Here is a 20,946-nt window from a genome sequence, read left to right as displayed (position 1 = left end):
CGTGAGTGCCCCGAAGAGAGGTGCGAGTTCAAAGCGCCCCTTTCCCAGCGTGAAGCGCTGCCCTGGACGTGCGCTCTGCTCCAGCGACAGCCCCACCCCGTCTGCCTCGCAATCCCATCCTGGGCACCAACAGCTTCACAATCCGCTCCCGGAGAGAGGGGGGGGGGGGGGGGGGGGAGTCCTGCCCGTGGAGGAGAAGGAGGAGAGGCTGTAGTGGCCGCAGCCATCGCCACTCAGACACGGCGCATGGGGCAGGAATCGCAGCTCAGCCGTGTCAAAGCGCTGCCTCTCCTTACTTGAGACATTCCCCTCCCTGCAGAGGCATTTGATGCAATAATGGTTCAATCGGGATCTGATTCACATACCTCACTCCCCACCGCCAGCTAAAAAAAAATGACCCACAACAGACAGAGCAACTTCCCATCCTGTCTCAAGGTATTCATTGACACTACATGCTGCGCACACAGGACAAAAGGTGCATCAGCCCTGCTCCTCACCTTTCTGTAAACCGAAGGCCTGCAATCACTTACCTTGCAGTCCGAGTTCCGCTGGCTCCTCTCTGGTTTGCCCTCTCTTTCTCTCTCCCTCTCTCTTCCCAATGCCCCCCTCGCTCTCTCTCTCTTTTCACTGGATCCTTTGGTCGTAGTTTCCGTCTCTGCTTCACACACTTCCTGCACCGATCACGTGTTCCAATCAGCTGTTCCCATCCCAACCTCTCTTTTTAATATCCCACGGGCTTCCAGAGGAGAGTGGGCAGTTCTCTTTTCTACTCTCTTCCTTGCCTCGCGTTTTTCAAATACTTCTCATTTCCCTGGGAACGAACGCCAATTCCAATTCAGAAACCTTTCTGTATATATAGAACAATTATTTCTACAAATAAAGAGTGCCTTTTTAGTACGAAAGTGAAATTCTGGCTCAAAATGTCAAAGATCCTAGTTTTTCCAATAGCCTGCAGGTCACCCTTGGGCAAAAGTGTAGCAACTATTTAGCCCCAAACCCCCATGGGAGCAGGTGGTGGATGGTTGTGTGAGCATCTGGTGCATATTGCAAGTCCTGGTACAGTATATGCGATCACCGACACAAGGCAGACAGTCTCTGAAGAGCATTGAAAAAAAGCTGGGGTCACCTCTCTTGTAAAGACACTGCCCAAAAGAAGGCAAAGAAGGCCAAAATCGCCAAGAACAATTCAGAAATCTTTCTTTAGGTATACTAAGTCTTAGTTCTGCAAATAAAGAGTGCCTTGTTAGTACAAAAGTGAAATTGTGGCTCAAAATGTCAAAGGTCCTGGTGTTTCTACTTGGATCACTCTTGGGCATATGACATGGCACATAATGATGACATTGATTGTGACAGTGGTGTGATCACTCAAGTTGAGTATGATGTTCTCCTAAGGGGGTGTCTATTGGTGGGTTCTCAGGTGGCTGTAGAGTTCAATCTGGGATCCGCATATTCTGATAGGTTGGATTCCCTTAGTGGAGAATGCCTGTGTCCGACTTGGTTAAAGATGGGGAGGCTGATGCACGGGCAGCCACCACATGGTCCTTGACAGATCAGGGTCAGGGTCCAGAGGTGTGAAGTGCAAGACTACCAGGGAGCCTTCACTGCTGCAGCTTCCCTCCACCTTCACTGCTGTTGTGATGTGTATCATCTTCCACCAGTCCCACCGTTGAGGTCTTGGTTGGATCTCTCTTTTTCTAGAAACTCCATCTTGATCCCAGCCAAGAGCTAGTTAGTTAGTTAGAGCTTTATTGCAATCGCTGAGGACAACGAGATTGCAGTGCTACTCCATTAAGCATACTGACAATTCAGTTACTAAAAACACAATTACTACATTTAAAGTAACTTTTGAGTTAGAGTGACATCTAAATTACAAATGAATTAAAAGCAAGCACCTCTAAAATTAAAAGATACAGTGGCTGCTCCATTCAAGTGTTGCACGTGCCCACATTATAAACTACAATGTTTAAACTTAAATTAGCATCAAGAATTAAAACTGAACTTTAAAAGCAAAGAGCTTTGAACTCCAAGAAAGGTAGCTGCCCCATTCTAACCCAAATATTGCACATGCCTGTGTACTTTACTTAGAGATTGTCCATGGTTCCTATGGGCTTTGGTGGTGGGTGGGGGACATTGGTCAGTTGCACGGCAGCCCTGGGGAATGTCTGGACTCCATGCAGAGATGTTCCTGTATCTCTTGCAGGATGGTAGGAGATTGAACAGGTGATTACTAGAGTGGGATGAGTCCATCGTGATTTTGCGAGCACACCGTAGGCAGCACCAATTGTAGATGGTTTTCATGTCTGATAGTTGTACAGTCCTGAAGTGCTTTTGGTCAATCTTGTTGCAGCTAGTGTACCACACTGTTATGCAGTAGGTTAGTATGCTCTCAATTACATATCGATAAAGGTTTACCAGCAGCTTTGGGACAGATTTGCTCTCTTTAAACTGCTAAGATTGTACTGCGCCTTCCCTACTATCGAAGAAGTGTTGGCGGTGCAAGGGAGCTCCCCTGTAATGTTCTCACCCTAGAGCTTAAAACTGGAGACCCTTTCCACCGCTTCAGCATTTATTCACCATTATAAAGCTTGTTCGTACCTTTTTAAAGATAATAATAATTTGGCTGGTGTTTTTGGTGTTGAATGAAAGGTTACGGTTATTGCACCATTCAGCCAGTTTCTGCACCTCTGCTCTGGACAGATGCTGTTTTTGTAATTAATCCAATCACTTTGGTGCCATCTGCAAATCTGGTGATGGAGTTGGCGGCATAGGTGGGGCACAGTCTTGTGTGAAAAGAGTGTTAAGGAATGGGCTCCGTACACATCCCTGCGGTGCACCGGTGTTCAGCGTCGGGGAGGTTAGTGTGCACTTGCCCAGTCTGACTGCTGGTTTGGTAAGAAAGTCCAGAATCCAATTGCAAATTGATGTATTGAGTCCCAGATTGTGTGGTTTAACAGTCAACTTGTTGGTGAGTATGGTACTGAAGGCAAAACCGTAGTCAATAAAAAAGCATTCTGGCATAGGTGTCCTTATATTCCAAGTGTTCCAGTACGATGTGGAGAGCGAAGGAGATGGCGTCCTTGGCTGATCTCGTTGCCTTACAGGCAAACTGGTGCAGGTTCAGAGTAGCAGGCATGGTGTTCTTACTGTGGGATATAACCAGTATCTCCAGGCACATGGTGGCCGTGGGGGTGAGTGCAACCAATCTGTGGATATTGAGGCAGGTTACCACTGATTCCTTTGGGATTAGTACGATGGTTGATGTTTTGAAGCACGCAGGGACCACAGCAAGGGATGGAGAGGGGTTATAGATCTCATTAAAAACCTCTGCCAACTGGTCAGCACAGTCCCTGAGGACCCGCCCAGGTATGCCATCTGGTCCAGCTACTCTGCACGTGTTGATACTGCAGAGGGACATCTCACCTCATGTGTAATCAGTGTCAGTGCTGTGTCCTCCTCAGCTATCAAGGCCTTCATTATTGGTGCATTGTCCCTGTCAAACCACATGTAGAAAATATTGCCAAGAACAATCATGGTCATGAGACCATGATTGTCTACATCATATGATGCAGCACATAATGATAACAATGATGATCTGATAAAGTGGGAAAGGGTGTATTTATTGTTTATAATACAGTATTGTCTAATGCCATTTTATGAATTAAGTATGAGTTAAGTCCCCCATGCATTGCCAGTATGTTTTCTTTCACTGTAGAACTTGCCAGGATCTGCCTGGCTGTGTGGGAGTGAGCATGCAAAGGAAAATGCTGCTGTTAAAGTACAGAATCAGGTTTAATATCACCGGTATACATCGTGAAATTTGCTAACTTTGCAGTAGCAGTACAATGCAATACATAATAATAGAGGGAAAAAACTGTGAATTACAGTAAGTATATATATATTAAATAGTTAGATTAGATAAGTAGTGCAAAAAAATTGGAAATAAAGTAAGTAGTGAGGTAGTGTTCGTGGTTTCAATGTCCGTTCAGAAGTCGGATGGAAGAGTGGAAGAAGATATGCCTGAATAATTGAGTGTGTGCCTTCAGGCTTCTGTGCCTCCTTCCTGATGGTAGGAATGAGAAGTGGGCATGTCCTGGGTGGTGGAGGTCCTGTAATGTAAGTTCCTGTTATCTATGCATCTCCTTGTTGGTTTGATGACCCTGCTATCCTCCAGGATCTTAGCGAGTGGATGAATGAGAAGAAGGTGTTGAGATACAATGCTGGATGTGCTGCTTGATGAAGCCATAAAATTTAGACCGCGCACAGCGTCTGGACTACTGAATGCTCCACTCAAGTCCTGGCAAATGAGAAACAGAAGATGTGTGATCCAGTTGAGATTTTATGTGATGGAACAACTAAAGATGCATGACCCACTGGAGTCCCCTGCAAGGAATCTGTTTAAAGTATCTTTCCCAGGTTTGGGGAGTCAAGAATTAGACCACATCATTTTGTGGGAGGAGAGATTTAATAGGGACAACTTTTTCACACAGAGCGAACCGTGTTCGAAGTTCAAACTTCAAAGTAAGTTTATTATCAAAATACATATATGTCACCATAACAACCCATAAATTCATTTTCTTGTGGGCATTCTTGATTGATCCAATAACCATGATAGAATCAATGAAAGACCCCACCAACAGGGCAGACAAACAGTGTGCAAAATACAACAAACTGTGTAAATTCAAAAGAAAAAAAAAGAAATGATAATAATAATAATAACTAAATATGCATAAATACCGAGAACATGAAATGAAGAGTCCTTGAAAGTGTCCATAGGTTGTGGGAACAGTTCAGTGATGGGGCAGGTGAAGCTCAGTGAAGTTACCCCCTCTGGTTCAAGAGCTTGATGATTGATGGGTAATAACTGTTCCTGAACCTGACGGTTTGGATCCTGAGGTTCCAGTACCTTCTCCCTGGTGGAGGCAGTGAGAAGAGAGCACCCCCTGGGTGGTGGGGGTCCCTGATGATGGATGCTGCTTTCCTGTGACAACGCTCCATGTAGATGTGCTCAATGATGGGGAGGACTTTACCTGTGATGGTCTGGGCCATATTCACTACTTTAGTAGGATTTTCCATTTAAGGGCATTAGTGTTTCCATACCAGGCTGTGATGCAGCCAGTCAATATACCCTCCACCACACACCTTTAGAACTCAGTGTATGAAATGAGCTGCAGAGGAAGCAGTTAAGGGAGGTACATGAAAAATATTTAAAACGTGCTTGGACAGGTTAAGGGGGATACGAGCCAAATGTAGGCAAAGGGTAATAGTTTTGATGGGTATTTTAGTTAGTATGGACCAGTTGGGCTGAATGGCCTGCTTCTGTACTGTATGACTGTACAATTCTAATGGAGTTGATGGGGAGAAGGGTTTTATCCTTATTGTTATGCTAGCTATGACAACTAATGTAATAAAAGTAAATACTTTAATGTATCTCATTATGAGTGAGAATTTTATCGTACAATAAAGCTTCAAATCAGATCCTGGAGCATGCATAGCAGGAGAGGAGAAGATGGCGGCGCAACGCAGCGCGCGCAGCCACTCCGGGGAATGATATCTATAACCTGTCAAGTAGGGGACCGTGCACAATTCTGATTTGATGGAGACAGGCGTGAGAGTGCGGAGGAACATCTGGAGAAACTTCTGAAATGTCCGCTTCACTGCTGCTGCTATTGTGTGGTCCGGAATCTCCGGAGGAGAAGGCCCCGAATCATCGGCTTTGCTCGGTTCGTCGGCCGGGGCGAGGTCGAAGGCGCTCGGCAGAGGATGATGCTCGGGAGGCTGTATCGGAGGGGCTGGTTGGAGGCTCGAAGTTTTCGGATGGACGGACTCAGTGTCGGCTGTTGTCGGGTCCTTCCAATGCATCAGCAGTTGTCGGTGCCTGGAGGTTTATGGCAGGGAGTTTCTCCCTTTTGCCACCTGCTATCGGGGACTCGGGAGTCGATCGGGGATTTGAGACTTTTTTTTACCGTGCCCATGGTCTGCTCTTCATCAAATTATGGTATTGCTTTGCACTGCTGTAACTATATGTTATAATTATGTCGTTCTGTCAGTGTTAGTCTTTGGTTTGTCCTGTTTTTCTGTGATATCACTCTGGAGGAACATTGTATCATTTCTTAATGCATGCATGCATTTCTAAATGACAATAAACGAAGATTGAGTGTTCTCATAACCTAAATCTAAATTAATTGCAATCAATCTGGGACTGAAAGAGTTAACCATCACCAGTCCTCTGCATGCAAGTAGGAGCAGGAAGGATCCTTCAATACTTTCTCAATGGAAGGATGATTGTAAGCTGACAAATGCAGCTTTGCAGATCTTTGGGACTCATTGATAAGAGGCTGCATTATTTGTGGAACCTGGGAGTCCAGCTTGTGGGTGCAGTCACTGCAAGGGACATAGTGCAAGGGTCTAAAGCTTTCTGAAGCTACTCTCTCAAAATATGGCCAAGTACTGTGGACAGAAAAGGAATATAAAGGCGTAGACAAAGCGGTTTGGAAAGTCATTTCTACAAAGAATGCACAATGAGGAAAACATCAAAAGTACATGAGTTGGATTAAATGAACTGTGCAGAGAGAGAGGCTGGGCCAGATTCACAGTGCCAGTTGGAAGCTACAGACCTAATGGAAAATATAGTCAGCTCTGTAGAAGGAACACACATTAGTGGCACTGCAATTTAGCATTTAAAACAGTACAGAACCTGTTGCTGTTCTTTTTAATTTGCTCCAAGATCAATCTAACTCTTCCCTCCCATATCACCCTTCATTTTTCTTTCATCCACATGCCTACCTCAGTGCTTCTTAAACATGTCAGCCTCTACCACCACTCCTGGCAGCGCATTCCACAACCCCACCACGCTCAGTGTGAAAAAATGACCAATGACATCCTTTCTTATTCTTTCCTCCAATCACCTTCTATTTTGCCTTCTTGCATTAGCCATTGCCACCCTGGGGAAAAGGTGCTGGTTGTCCACTTTATCTGTGCTTCTTGGCATCTTGAACACCTATATCAACTCAGAAAAGCCTTGACTCACTCAACATTACCTCATAAGATATGCTCTCTAATCTAGGAAGCATCCTGGTGAATCTCCTCCGCACCCTCTCTAAAGCCCCCACATCCTATAATGTGACGACTAGAACTTGACACAGAATCAGAATCAGATTTAATATCACTGGCATACGTATGTCATGAAATTTGTTGTTTAACAGCAGCAGTATATTGCAATACACAATGATAAAAACTATAAATCACAATCAGCATATATACAGTGTGCGTGTATAATTAAATACGTAGCGCAAAAAGAGAGGAAGAGAAATACTGAGGTGCTGTTCACGGGTTCATTGTCCATTCAGAAATCTGATGGTGGAGGGGAAGAAGCTGTTTCTTAAACATTGAGTGTGTTCCTTCAGACTCCTGCACCTCACCCTTGATGGTAGCAATGAGAAGAGGGCACGTCCTGGGTGATGGGGGTCCTTAACAATGGATGCCACCTTTTAGAAGCATCAGCTTTTGAAGGTGTCCTGGATACAGGGGAGGCTAATGCCCATGATGAAGCTGGCAGAGTTTACAACTGTCTGCGGTTTCTTCCGATCCTGTGCAATGGCCCATCCATACCAGATGGTGATGTAACCAGTTAGAATGCTCCCCACAGTACATCTGTAGAAATTTGCAAGTGTCTTTGGTGACAATCCAATTTGCCTCAAACTCCTAATGAAATATAGCCACTGTCATGCCTTCTTTGTAATTGCATCAATATGTTGGGCCCAGGATAGATCTTCAGAGATGTTTACACCCAGAAACTTGAAACCGCTCACTCTATTGCTGATCCCTCGATGAGAACTGAGAACTTCTTCCAGAATTCTACAATCAATTGTTTGGACTACTGAAATGAGTGCATGGTTATGGTTGTGGTTGTGGTTGTGACACCATTCAACCAGCTGATCTATAGTACCTATTAAAAGTATCCCCCCACTCCCGGAGGTTTTCATGTTCTGTTGTTTTACAACATTGATTCACAGTGGGTTTAATTTAGCTTTTCTCAGGACCCTTTTCAACAGAAAAAAAGACTCTTTTATGTCAAAGTGAAAACAGATTTCTACAAAAGTGATCTAAATTAATGACAAATATAAAACAGAAGATAATTGATTGAATAAGTATTCAACCACTTTAAGATGACACACCAAATCATCATTGGTGCTGCCAATTGGTTTTAGAAGCCACATAATTAGTTCAATGGAGATGTTTTTGGAGACCTGTGTGCAGTCAAGGTGTTTCAATGGATTGTAGTAAAAATACACCTGTATCTGGAGGTTCAACTGCTGGTGCATCAGTATCCTGGTATAAACTGCACCATGAAGACAAAATAACTCTCCAAGCAACTTTGTAAAAAGGTCATTGAAAAGTACAAGTCAGAAGATGGATACAAGAAAATTTCCAAGTCACTGAATATCCCTTGGATTACAATTAAGCCAATCATCAAGAAATGGAAAGAATATGGCACAGCAGTAAATCTGCCTCGAGCAGGCTGTCCTCAAAAACTGAGTGACCATGCAAGAAGGGGACTAGTGAGAGAGGCCACCATGAGACCTATGACAACTGTGGAGGAGTTACAAGCCTCAGTGGCTGAGATGGGAGAGGCTGCGCATACAACAACTGTTGCCTGAGTGCTTCACCAGTCGCAGCTTTATGGGAGAGTGGCAAAGAGAATGCCACTGTTGAAAAAAACTCACATGAAATCTTGGCTAGACTTTGCCAGAAAGCATAAGGGAGACATTGAAGTCAGCTGGAAGAAGGATCTGTGGTCTGATGAAACCAAAATGGGACTTCTTGGTCATCGGATGCTAAGCATTGCACATCATCAAAAACACACCATCCCTACTGTGAAGCATGGTGGTGGCTGCATCATGCTGTGGGGATGCTTCACTGCAGCAGGCCCTGGAAGGTTTGTGAAGGTAGAAGGTAAAATGAATACAGCAAAATACAGGGAAATCCTGGAGGAAAACCTGATACAGTCTGCAAGAGAACTGTGACTTGGGAGAAGATTTGTTTTCCATCAAGAAAATGACCCCAAGCATAAAGCCAAAGCTACACAGGAATGGCTTAAAAACAACAAAGTTAATGTCCTGAAGTGGCCAAGTCACTGTCCAGACCTCAATCCAATTGAGAATTTGTGAAAAGAGCTGTTCACTCACGATCACCATGCAAGCTGACAGAGTTTGAGAGGTTTTGTAAAGAACAATGGGGAAAAATTGCAGTGCCCAAATGTGCAAAGCTGATAGAGACCTATCCACACAGACTCAAGGCTGTAATTGCTGCCAAAGGTGCATCTACTAAATACTGACTTAAAGGGAGTGAGTAATTATGCAAACAATATCTTATCTTATTTTAGTAATAAATTTAGACCAATTTGTAGAAATTTATTTTCATTTTGATGCAAAAGTCTTTTCTCTTTGATCAGTGTCAAAAAAAGTCAAACTAAAACCACTGAGTTTCAATGTTGTAAAAGCACACACTCATTCACACAGGTCTTGAAGAAGTTATTGGCAACTGTGGCATATTCCTTCAGACGCAAAGATGAACCCCTGAATATTGTCCAGTCCACTGACTCAGAACAATCCCGTAAGTGGTCTTCCACCTCCCTTGACCATACCTACCTGGTCCTTTAGAAGCGAGCCATCAACCTTAATGCAGTACATTTAGAATCAGTGAGTCAGGTGCCGACAATCTACAAGATGAAACTGTATCAGGAGATCAGGAGATGCAAAGGTCATTGAGCCATGGAAGATGGAAACAGGCCTATCAGCCCACTGAGTCTGAGCCAGCTATCGAGCAACCATCTGCCCTAATTCTATACTAATCTCACTCTATTCTCCCTGTTCAACTTGCATCAGATTCTACCACTCACCTATAGCTAGGGCAATTTCAAAGATCAAAATACTATATGATGATGGCTAGTTCTTCACTTGCGAAGATCAGGAAGGAAAACTCCATCACTGTAGGACTTCCCTTCCTGTCTGTGCTGCGTAGGATTATAGTGAGGATGAGTGCTGTGCATGGCTCAATTCCACTCTTTAGGCCAGGAGACGTTCCACAATGGCATAGTGAGCTGCGTTGACTGTGGTGATCACAAAGCTGTAGGTTGAGTATCGGAATTTCCCTTCTAGACAGACTGCTTGGCCAGGCTAACGAGTCCCATTTACCTGGGTTTGGAATGGGAGTGGTCCTTCTCCAAGGCTGGCTGCCAACCAAGACTGATAAGCCCAGCCTACCCGCCATATGCCATAACAACCTTGAGATTTGTCTCCTTACAGGCAGCCGCTAAACAAAGAAACCTGATAGAGCCCATTTAAAAAAAAACTGTCAAACACCCATGTGCAAAAACAAAACAAATGATGCAAACAATAAAAGTAGCAAATAATATTCAGAACTGGAAGTTCATGTAAGTGAGTTTACAGCCGTGAAGCCAGTCATCTCTGCAGTCAGTCCAGGAGCCCGTTAGTTGCAGGCCACAGCCTCAGTTCAGTGCAGAGATGAGTAAAACGTATGGAGCAACGAGCTGAACACTAGCCTATCCCTCACCTTCAGCCCCAACACTCTGACCTTTTCAAGCTAGCTTGTTGCTTAAGTTGGCTAAATCTCGGGTCGATCCTTGGTTTCAGCCTTGGGCCTCACTGCTTCGAGTCGGCCCAGACCTGACCTTCAAAATTCAGTCAGGCATTTAAATCAGTCAAACCTTGGGTCTTTCCTCACTCTCAGGCTGGGCCCCGGGCCCTGTCCTGTACCCGCAAGACTTCTGTTCACCCCACAAAAATGACAGGTCATACTGTTGGTTGAAAAGCTCATCTCTGAAAGGAAAGTTACAGGCTGTTGATTGCAGTGATTGTATCCGAGGTGTGATTAATAAAGTAATTTAGATTTTGTTTGTTTTATTTGCTACCAGCAAGACGCTGCTGTGCTTCACCAGCGTCATCTTAAACCCGGGGTAATTTACAGGGGTAATAATCAACATCTGATTGGGATGGGGGAGGAAACCAGAACATACAAAGATAACAGCGAAAGCATGCAAACTCCATATGGACAGCCCTCACCAGAGAGCAGGACTGAACTATTGGCTGTGTTATTGTTCCAACCCATTCTCTGAATGTCCAAGAGAGGTATAATTTGGATTTCATCACATTAAACAAGAAAGATACTGCCTCCAGTGTTGAGGTGCAGGCTAGATGGGCTGAGAGCCTTTAGCACACTGTTTTTCAGTGATTCTATTGTAGTTCTTCGTTCTACTGTAAATCTCTGCAAGAAAATGAATGCCAGGGTAGTATATGGTGACATATATATAGTTTGTTAATAAATTTACTTTGGACTTCAAAGGTACACTATGGCAGGTGTATGGAGATTGCTTCAATACAAGCGGTCATTTTGTTTGTGCAGGTAGCAAGTGATCATGAGATGTTCAAGATTCAAGATTGTTTAATGTTATTTCCAGTACACAAGTGGAAAGGGAGCAAAATAGTTGTTACTCTGGATCCAAGGCAGCACACACACAAACCCACTAAGATAAAGAACTCAATAGTTTTTTTAAAAAATGCTATAAATATAAATACATAAGAGAGCTTATATACATATATTGATTATACGTCCATAAAGTGACACTAGGCACAGGAGTGTCCGTACATTAAGATGACTGACAAGAAATGATAAAGTAGTGGTGGAGGGGTGGGTTAATGGGTGGGGGTGTTGATCAGCCTTACTGCTTGAGGAAGGTAACTGTTTTTGAGTCTGGTGCTCCTGGCGCCAACGTTACATAGCCTGCTCCTTGATGGGAGCAGGACAAAGAGTCCATGAGCAAGGTGGGTGGGTTCCTTCCTGATATTGCTGGCCTTTATCCGGCACCTTTCTGTATATATGTCCTTGATGGCAGGTAGGCGGGCGCCAGTGATGCGTGGGGCAGTTTTGACTACCCTTCGTAAAGCCTTGCTGCCTGCTGCAGTGCAGTTTCGGTACCATGCAGTGATGCAGCATGTTAGGACTCTATAGGAGATTGTAAGTGGCGATGTGTATCGTCCAGCTCTCTTCAGCCTCCTCAGGAAAGACAGGCATTGATGAGTTTTCTTGATTGCGTATGGTGAGAAGATATGTGAGACGGGCACTCCCAGCAGTTTGAAACTACTGCGCTGCTGATGTGAGGAGGAATATGAGTGGTGTGAGCTCATGCGACACTCACACCTTTCATGCTACAGGAAAATCAATGAGGTGCAAGAAGACAATGCAAGAAAGTAAGTTTTATTGACTATGAAATAGATACAAAAGAGAACACTGTGCAAAGGTCTTTATGCTCTTGGTGTCATTCAGTCTAAGTGGTGTTAATTCTATCCAGAGCATTGCCAGCACATCTCCTTTTATCAAAAGCAATATCACCACTCAAGTGGTCCCTTGGAGTTTAACACCCTTTCCTTGTTTCAGGGCCTTCCCAAGAGACTCAACCTCAATGTCCAGCAGCAAAATGACTCTGAACTATAGAGCCTCTCCACAGAGCCTTTGCACTGGCTTCACTGAGCTTTAGCGCTCGTACTCCTGCAGCCCAGAATATGTCAGTGGACAGCATTCCCTTACGGACATTTCGGAAGACCTTCAAGTTTCAGGCAGAGTAAAGAGCCTCTTACATCCATCAGATGACCTTCTGGCAGCACTTAATGTCCATCTCTGCACGTGTCCCTGAAATAGGCCATGCTCTTTTCTCGCTGCTGCCATCAGGAAGGAGGTACCACAGCCATAGGTCCCACACCACCAGGTTCAGGAATGGTTATTACCCCTCAATGTCAGGCTCCTGAATCAGAGTGAAGACCTACACTCACCCCAACACTGAACGAATTCCACAGTCTATGAACTCACTTTCAAGAACTCTACAACCTAGTCTTCAATATTTATTTACTTATGAATTATTTTGGGGATTTTTTGCATTTGTAAAATTTGTTGTCTTTTGAGCATTCAATGTTTGTCTGACTTTGTCTGTAGATTTTCATTGATTCTATTGCGTTTCTTTGTTCCACTATGAATGTCTGTAAGAAAATGAATTTCAGGGTAGCATATGTACTTTGATAATAAATTTACTTTGAGCTTTGAAACAGCCCATAGATCAGAGACAGAGTCTGGCAAAGGATGTAAGAGTCCTTGTTAAAGTTTGTCTCATGTAGCTACAAGAAGACAAATCCAGAACAAGAGGTGTTGGAGCCCTGCTGTTACAAGGGATTGGAGACACAGAAAGGACACTGACTGAGGCTGAGGCCTCCCTCAGTCGGCGTTGACCATGGAAGTTACATCCTAGCTGTCTAAATATGCAAGCCTGGGCAGTACAATATGGAGAACAAGCTGTTGCCCATATAGCAAGCTCCCCCTCTCCTCATATCCGATGAACCCAAGGGAACGGCAGAGAGCGATACAGTTTAGCACCAGCCACGTTGCAGGAGTAGCCAGTCAGTGCTGAACTCAGTGTAGTCATAGTCATAGTCATACTTCATTGATCCCGGGGGAAATTGGTTTTTGTTACAGTTGCACCATAAGTAATAAATAGTAATAAATCCATAAATAGTTAAATAGTAATATGTAAATTATGCCGGGAAATAAGTCCAGGACCAGCCTATTGGCGCAGGGTGTCTGATCCTCCAAGGGAGGAGTTGTAAAGTTTGATGGCCACAGGCAGGAATGACTTCCTGTGACGCGCTGTGTTGCATCTCGGCGGAATGAGTCTCTGGCTGAATGTACTCCTGTGCCCACCCAGTACATTATGTAGTGGATAGGAGACATTGACCAAGATGGCATGTAACTTGGACAGCATCCTCTTTTCAGACACCACTGTGAGAGAGTCCAGTTCCATCCACACAACATCTCTGGTCTTACGAATGAGTTTGTTGATTATTCTGTTGGTGTCTGCTACCCTCAGCCTGCTGCCCCAGCACACAACAGCAAACATGATAGCACTGGCCACCACAGACTCGTAGAACGTCTTCAGCATCATCCGGCAGATGTTAAAGGACCTCAGTCTCCTCAGGAAATAGAGACAGCTCTGACCCTTCTTGTAGACAGCCTCAGTGTTCTTTGACCAGTCCAGTTTATTGTCAATTTGCATCCCCAGGTATTTGTAATCCTCCACCATGTCCACACTGACACCCTGGATGGAAACAGGGGTCACCGGTACTTTAGCTCTCCTCAGGTCTACCACCAGCTCCTTAGTCTTTTTCACATTAAGCTGCAGATAATTCTGCTCACACCATGTGACAAAGTTTCCTACCGTAGCCCTGTACTCAGCCTCATCTCCCTTGCTGATGCATCCAACTATGGCAGATTGTCTTAAGAACGCCAGCTCTGGATTTTCCCTTGGGGTTTACTCCCAAAGCCATCCCTGTAAAGGGTATAGCTGCAAGGCAGCAGAGGTTTGAGATCAAAGTTTTCCTGCTCTTCGATGAGGTGCCAACCACAGCTGAAGAGCCCCATCTGCCCGAAGTGACCGGTTTTAAGGCAGCAGAATCAGAATCAGGTTTAATATCACCGGCATGTGTCATGCAATTTGTTAACCTTGCGGCAGCAGTAAAATGAAATACATGATCAGTAAATATAGAGACAAACACTGAGCTATATTAAGTATATATATATATAGAATATGTCTATAAAATAGTTAAGTTAAAATAAGTAACACAAAAGGAAAACAGGAATAGAAAAGTAGTGAGGTAGTGTTCATGCGTTCAGTGTCCTCACCTTTGCCCCTTCTGTCAGTAGAAACGGTTCTGCCACACAACAAGACCAGGAGATGGACTTGGCTGTCAGAGATTATTTGAGGCACATTTCTTTGAGAGCTTATCCTCATTATCACCGGGAATACAGAGAGGACAAGGCCCATATTAAGCCATCACAAGAAGGCGATGTTGACTTAACACACACTAAATGTCGTGAGATTGTTAGAGAGAGGGGCATCCCAAATCAGAGAAGATCTTGTCTTGTAGGAACACCCTATCAACCCAAGTATCCAAATTCTTTACGGCAGAGTAAATCACACAGAAGCTGGAGGTTTAAGCAAATTTTTATTTTTGACTGAGAATCACCAGGCTAGTTTTTTAAAAAATTTTGCCTACTTATAGGTTTACTTAATACCTGTTGATGTTGATTGCATTTATATAATTTGGTATACTTGATCACATTTTATTCTATATAATGTTTGTCTTTACTTATGATTTTTAATTCTGTCTTATTTTTATGACTACATTGATTTATCTTTACAATCTATGTAAAGCTCTTTGAGCCTACATCTATTTAAATAAAGTGATTATTATAATGATGAAAGGGGCAGTGAACATATAAGACTGATTGTAACAATTTAAGTAGTGTGTAACCAGATGCCCTCTGATACATAGTTTGTATAGAACTGGCGATGTGGCACTGAATGCAAGTAGGAAATGCTGCCTTTGTTTCTCTGAGAGTTTCTTTTACTTACAATGTACAGTGTATGGGGTGTCAGGGAGGGGAAGCACCTCTGGTGGGGGAACATGTCACATCCTTTTTAGGGCAGTTAGTCCACCTTTGGTCCCCACCTGGCACTCACCTCTCACCTGTGGCTCCCTGTAGCTGTTTGCATGTGACAGCGGCCACATCCCGGGCAACGGCTTCGACAAGCCAGCTAAACCAGTTGAGAGTAGCTGACGGGTCTCAAACCCTCGGTGAGCTAGGGAGTTGTCTATCCCAGCATGTGAAGACAGACTCTGGCGGATTGAGCGGACGAGACCAATGGAAGGTCCAACGGTCAAGAAGGCGGTCTCTGCAAACGTTGTGGAACGTGTAGAGCAGGACAAGACACAGAAGACATCCTGGTCATCCACTGCGCCTAGTCCCATCTCCAGCCGTCTAGACTCTGTCTTGCTACTGGATCCAGATGGGAATTGGGAAGAGAGAGTGAGGCTGACGCTGCGCAACTCTCCCTCACTTAAATCCAAATCATGCGCTAGTCTCGACACCATCATAATGCTGTTGAGGTCTTCATCAACGTCAATGATGGACGAACAACAACTTTACTACCTAAATTTCTGGCAAAACTCTGGTAGTTTAGTGAATGAACAAGAGGAAAGTACTGAGGCAGAATGAAGGGTGGCATGGTAGTGTAGTAGTTAACGTAACATTTTACAGTGCCAGCGACCCGGGTTCATTTCCCACTGCTGTCTCTAAGGAGTTTGTATGTTTTCCCTGTGACCACATGGGTGCTTCAGTATTGACTGAAGGAGACGTAAGGGTTAGGAAGTTAATTGGTCAGAGTCATAGAAAAGTACAGCACAGAAACAGGCCCATTGGCCCATCTAGTCCGTGCTGAACAATTTAAACTGTCTAGTCCCCATTGACCTGCACTGGACCATAGCCTTCCATACCCTGACTATCCATGGACTTATCCAAACTTCTCTTAAACTTTGAGATCAAGCTTACATGCACCACTTGCACTGGCAGCTCATTCCATTCCCTCACGACCCTCTGAGTAAAGAAGTTTCCCCTCCTGTTACCCTTAACCCATGACTTCTAGTTTTAGTCTCACCCAACCTCAGTGGAAAAAGCCTGCTTGCATTTACCCTATCTACATCCCTCATACAGTGCATTGGCCGTCATCGATCATGGGATTGAGTTTAAGAGCCGAGAGGTAATGTTCTAGCTATACAGGACCCTGGTCAGACCCCACTTGGAGTACTGTGCTCAATTCTGGCTGCCTTACTACAGGAAGGACGTGAAAACTATAGAAAGGGTGCAGAGGAGATTTACAAGGATGTTGCCTGGATTGGGGAGCATGACTTATGAGAATAGGTTGAGTGAACTTGGCCTTTTCTCCTTGGAGCGACTGAGGATGAGAGGTGACCTGATAGAGGTGCACAAGATTATGAGAGGCATTGATCATGTGGATAGTCAGAGGCTTTTCCCCAGGGATGAAGTGGCTAGCACGAGAGGGCATAGTTTTAAGGTGCTTGGAAGTAGGTACAGAGGAGATGTCAGGGGTAACTTTCTTACGCAGAGAGCGGTGAGTGCGTGGAATGGGTTGCTGGCGGCAGAAACGATAGGGGCTTTTAAGAGACCCCTGGATGGCTACGGGGAGCTCAGAAAAATAGAGGGCTATGGGTAAAGACTAGGCAGTTCTAAGGTAGGAACATGTTCGGCACAGCTTTGTGGGCCGAAGGGCCTGTATTGTGCTGTATGTTTTCTATGTTTCTATAATTCTGTATAACTCTATCAGATCTCCTCTCAATCTTCCACATTCCAAGGAATAAAGTCCTAACCTATTAAATCTTTTCTTATAACTCAGGTCATCCAGTCCTGGCAATATTTTTGTAAATTTTCTCTGTACTCTTTCAACCTTGCTTACATCTTTCCTGTAGATAGGTGAATGAAACTACACATCATGCTCCAAATTGGGCCTCACCAATGTCTTATACTGCTTCAAAATAACACTCCATCTCCTTCAGTCAATACTTTGATACAGTATATGAAGGCCAATGTGCCAAAAGCTTCATTTACGACCCTATCTACCTGTGCCACCACTTTCAATGAATTATGGACCTGTATTCCTAGATCTCTTTGTTCTACCACACTCTTCAGTTCCCTGCTGTTCACTGTGTAAGATCTACCCTGGTTGGTCCTACCCAAGTGCAACATGGATATAATTGGACAACACAGCCAGATTGGGCTGGAAGGTCTGTGACTGAGTTGTATCTCTAAATAAAATAACAAAATTAAAAATAATGTTTCAGAGACTTGGTAACTTGCAACCAGGGAAGAAGCATGGTGCACATTTGATAGGCAGGTTGCCTATTGCCCTGCTTTGGAAACTACAAGCCTACAAGGCACATCAAGAGTGTGATGGAACATTTTCCAGGACCATGCAACCTACGCCCCATCCATCACCTGTAGCATGTACATCCTCTGCTGACTTACATTTGCTACAACATGTAATATCTACAGGATGCACTGCAGTTATTTGCCTTGGCTACCCCCAAAACACTTCCCAACACCACTACGAAAGACAATGGTTTCAAGTACTGTACATGGGAACACCACCACCTTCTGGTTTCACTGCAAACTGCAAGTTATCTTGAATAAGACCATGAAACATAGGGACAGGATTTATTATCCCTCTCAACTGCATCCTCCTGTCTTCTCCTCATAACACTGACTAATCAAGAATCAATCAACCTCCACTTTAAGTATACCCAATGATGTCATCCATAGACATCTGTGGTAAAGAATCCCACAGATTCACCACCCTCTGGCTAAAGAAGTTTCTCATCATCTCTGTTCTAAGGCTGTATTCTGAGGCTGTGACCTCTAGTCCTAGACTTTGAAATATATTGAGAGCAACACACACCAAATGCTGGAGGAACTCAGCAGGCTAGGCAGTGCCCATGGAGAAGAATAAACTGTCAACTTTTTAGGCTGAGACCGTCCATCAGGCCTGGAAAGGAAGGTGGCAGAAGCCAGAATAAGAAGGTAGGTGGAGAGGGGAAGGAGTACAAGCTAGCGGGTGAGGGAGAAGATAGTTGAGTGGGTGATTGGGGATAAGTGGAAGAGGTAAAGGGCTAAAGAAGGAATCTGATAGCAAAGGACAATGGACCATGGGTTAAAGGGGAAGAGGAACCAAAAGAAGGTGAGAAGAGAGGCAGCAAGCGAGGAACTAGAATGGGGAATGACCAAAAAGAGAGAAGGGGAGGGGGAAGAAATTACCAGAGGTTAGATAAATTAATGTTCACGCCGACAGGTCGGAGATTGGAATATAAGGTGTTGCATCTCCAACTTGACAGTAGAGGAAGCCATGGACCGACACGTTGGAATGGGAATGGGAACTAAAATTAAAATGGATGCCCAATGGTAAAACTCACATTTTGGCAAACAGATTTAAGGTGCCCAACAAAGCAGTCTGACATCCCTTGTCGGATCTGAAAGATATCGCTGGGTCTTTGTTGTGTGTGGATCGAAATCCTGGAGGTCTCTTATTCAACAGCACTCTGGGAGGACCTTCAGCACTACTTTCTCAAGTGCAATTAGGAATGGGTAATAAATGCTGGCCTTGCTGACAACATATGGATCCTGAAAATGAATAAATTTTAAAAATTGCAAAGCAAACCTGTTATATTCTCAAAATGTTTAAAAAGCGTCTATTTCGAGTGGTTTGGAGTATATACAAAATATTGCAGTTACACAAGCCACTACTGAGATTCCACCCAGTAGACTGTGAACTATTTTGTTCCTCAGTTTGAGATAAAATAATTTAAAATTCACACTTCTGTTTTCAAATCTCAACCCTTCACCATCTATATAAGCTCCTCCAGATGTAGAGTCCTCTAAAATATTTGTTCACATCTAATCCTGGTATCTTAATGTTCCCAGAATGTAATTACTTTCTCCTATGCCCCTTCACCTCTCTCTCATCATTTTGGAGGCTCCTTTGCAACATTTTTGAACAAGCTTTAAGTTATGTGTCCCAAGATCTCTTTTCGCTTCAACAGAACCATGCCAGTTCCCAGCACAGAAAGAGACCATTCACCCATCAGAACTGCCCCAGCTTCCAGCATAGCAAGAGCCCATTTGCCTGTTCCAGGTTTCAGCATAACAAGAGGCCATTGTCCTGTCAGAACTGTCCCAGCTCCCGGTACAGCAAAAGAACATACAACCATAAGATATAGGAGCACAATTAGGCCATTCAGCCTGTCGAGTCTGTTCTGCAATTTGATCTTGGTTGATCCACTATTCCTCTCAGCCGCATTCTCCTGATAATCTTTGATGTCCTGACTAATCAAGAACATATCAACCTCCGCTCTAAATATACTCAATGACTCGGCCTCCACAGCCACCTGCAGCAATGAATTCCACTCTCTGGCAAAAGAAATTCCTCTCCACCTCTCTACTGAAGGGATATCCTATTCTGAGGCTGTGGCCTCTGGTCCTGGATGTAAGAGGCCATTCATTACAACACAGAGACAGACCATTCATTCCATCAGGACTATGCCAACTCTCAACATGATTATTCCATCTGCCCCACTACTTGTTTCCCTGTTCTCTCTCAAATGCCTTTTTAAAATTCTTTTGCCATTTAACTACTCCAAGGAATTATTTACTGTCATCAGTTAACCTACTGGGATGTTGTAGGGAGGGGTAAAGAAACTGTAGCAGCTCTCAGAAACCTAAATGGTCACAGGGAGAACATGCAAACTCCACATAGACAGCACCAGAGGTCAGGATTGAACACAAATCCCAGGGGCTGAGGTAGCAGCACTGACTGCTGCACCAATATGCCAGAAGGCAGGAATGGACACAACTGTATTTGAAATAGTTTGCCTTTTAGACTGTTTTACAAAACACAACCCATACTGTACATTCACCCTATTGGCACTGTGCTACAAAATACTGAGGTGTGATTTCTCTTTCTCATCAGAAACAGTAACATGCGTGGAAGACTGGGTCTGATAGATGGAGAATGTTGGTGAATACTTTGAAAGAAAGAAAACAGATCAGATTATTTAAGTGGTGAAACATAGCAGCAGGCAGTTGTGCTGAGGCACTTGGAGTGCTTGTGCATGAATTACAAAAGGGCTGGTTTGCAGGGGCAATATTTTATCAATAAGGCAAATAGAATGCTGGCTTTCATTGTTAGAGGGAGTGAATTTAAGAGCAGGGAGTTTATGCTGCAACTGTACGGGGTACTAGCGAGGTTGCACCTGGTGTACTGTGTGCAGTTCTCAAAGTTCAAAGTTCAAAGTAAATGTATAATCAAAGTAAATACATGTGATGATAGCTCGAGATTCATTTTCTTCCAGGCATTTACAGGGCAAAAATACAACAGAATTTACAAAAACTGTACATCGACACACAAAGATGACCAAAACAATGTGCAAAACACAAACTGTGCAAATACAAAAACTAATATCAAGCACACGAGTTGGA

General features: G+C 44.0%; 1 protein-coding gene across 3 annotated transcripts in view; it reads right to left on the bottom strand.

Annotated features, from left to right (window-relative positions):
* The window catches only part of cttn (cortactin), a 93,738-nt gene extending 93,065 nt beyond the window's left edge, over nucleotides 1-673 (bottom strand). For 2 of the 3 annotated variants that reach the window (XM_072272782.1, XM_072272780.1), the window contains exon 1: nucleotides 531-671. The gene's annotated coding sequence lies outside the window, so the exon portion shown is untranslated. Of the gene's footprint in view, nucleotides 1-530 lie in introns of all 3 variants that reach the window. The other variant, XM_072272781.1, reaches the window with a different exon arrangement.
* Nucleotides 674-20,946: the final 20,273 nt, after the last annotated feature.

Source organism: Mobula birostris, chromosome 11, assembly GCF_030028105.1.
Source record: "Mobula birostris isolate sMobBir1 chromosome 11, sMobBir1.hap1, whole genome shotgun sequence".
In the NCBI taxonomy this organism is placed as follows: Eukaryota; Metazoa; Chordata; class Chondrichthyes; order Myliobatiformes; family Myliobatidae; genus Mobula; species Mobula birostris.
Note: the sequence above shows the minus strand (reverse complement) of the source record. Positions and strands in the feature narration are given on the sequence as shown.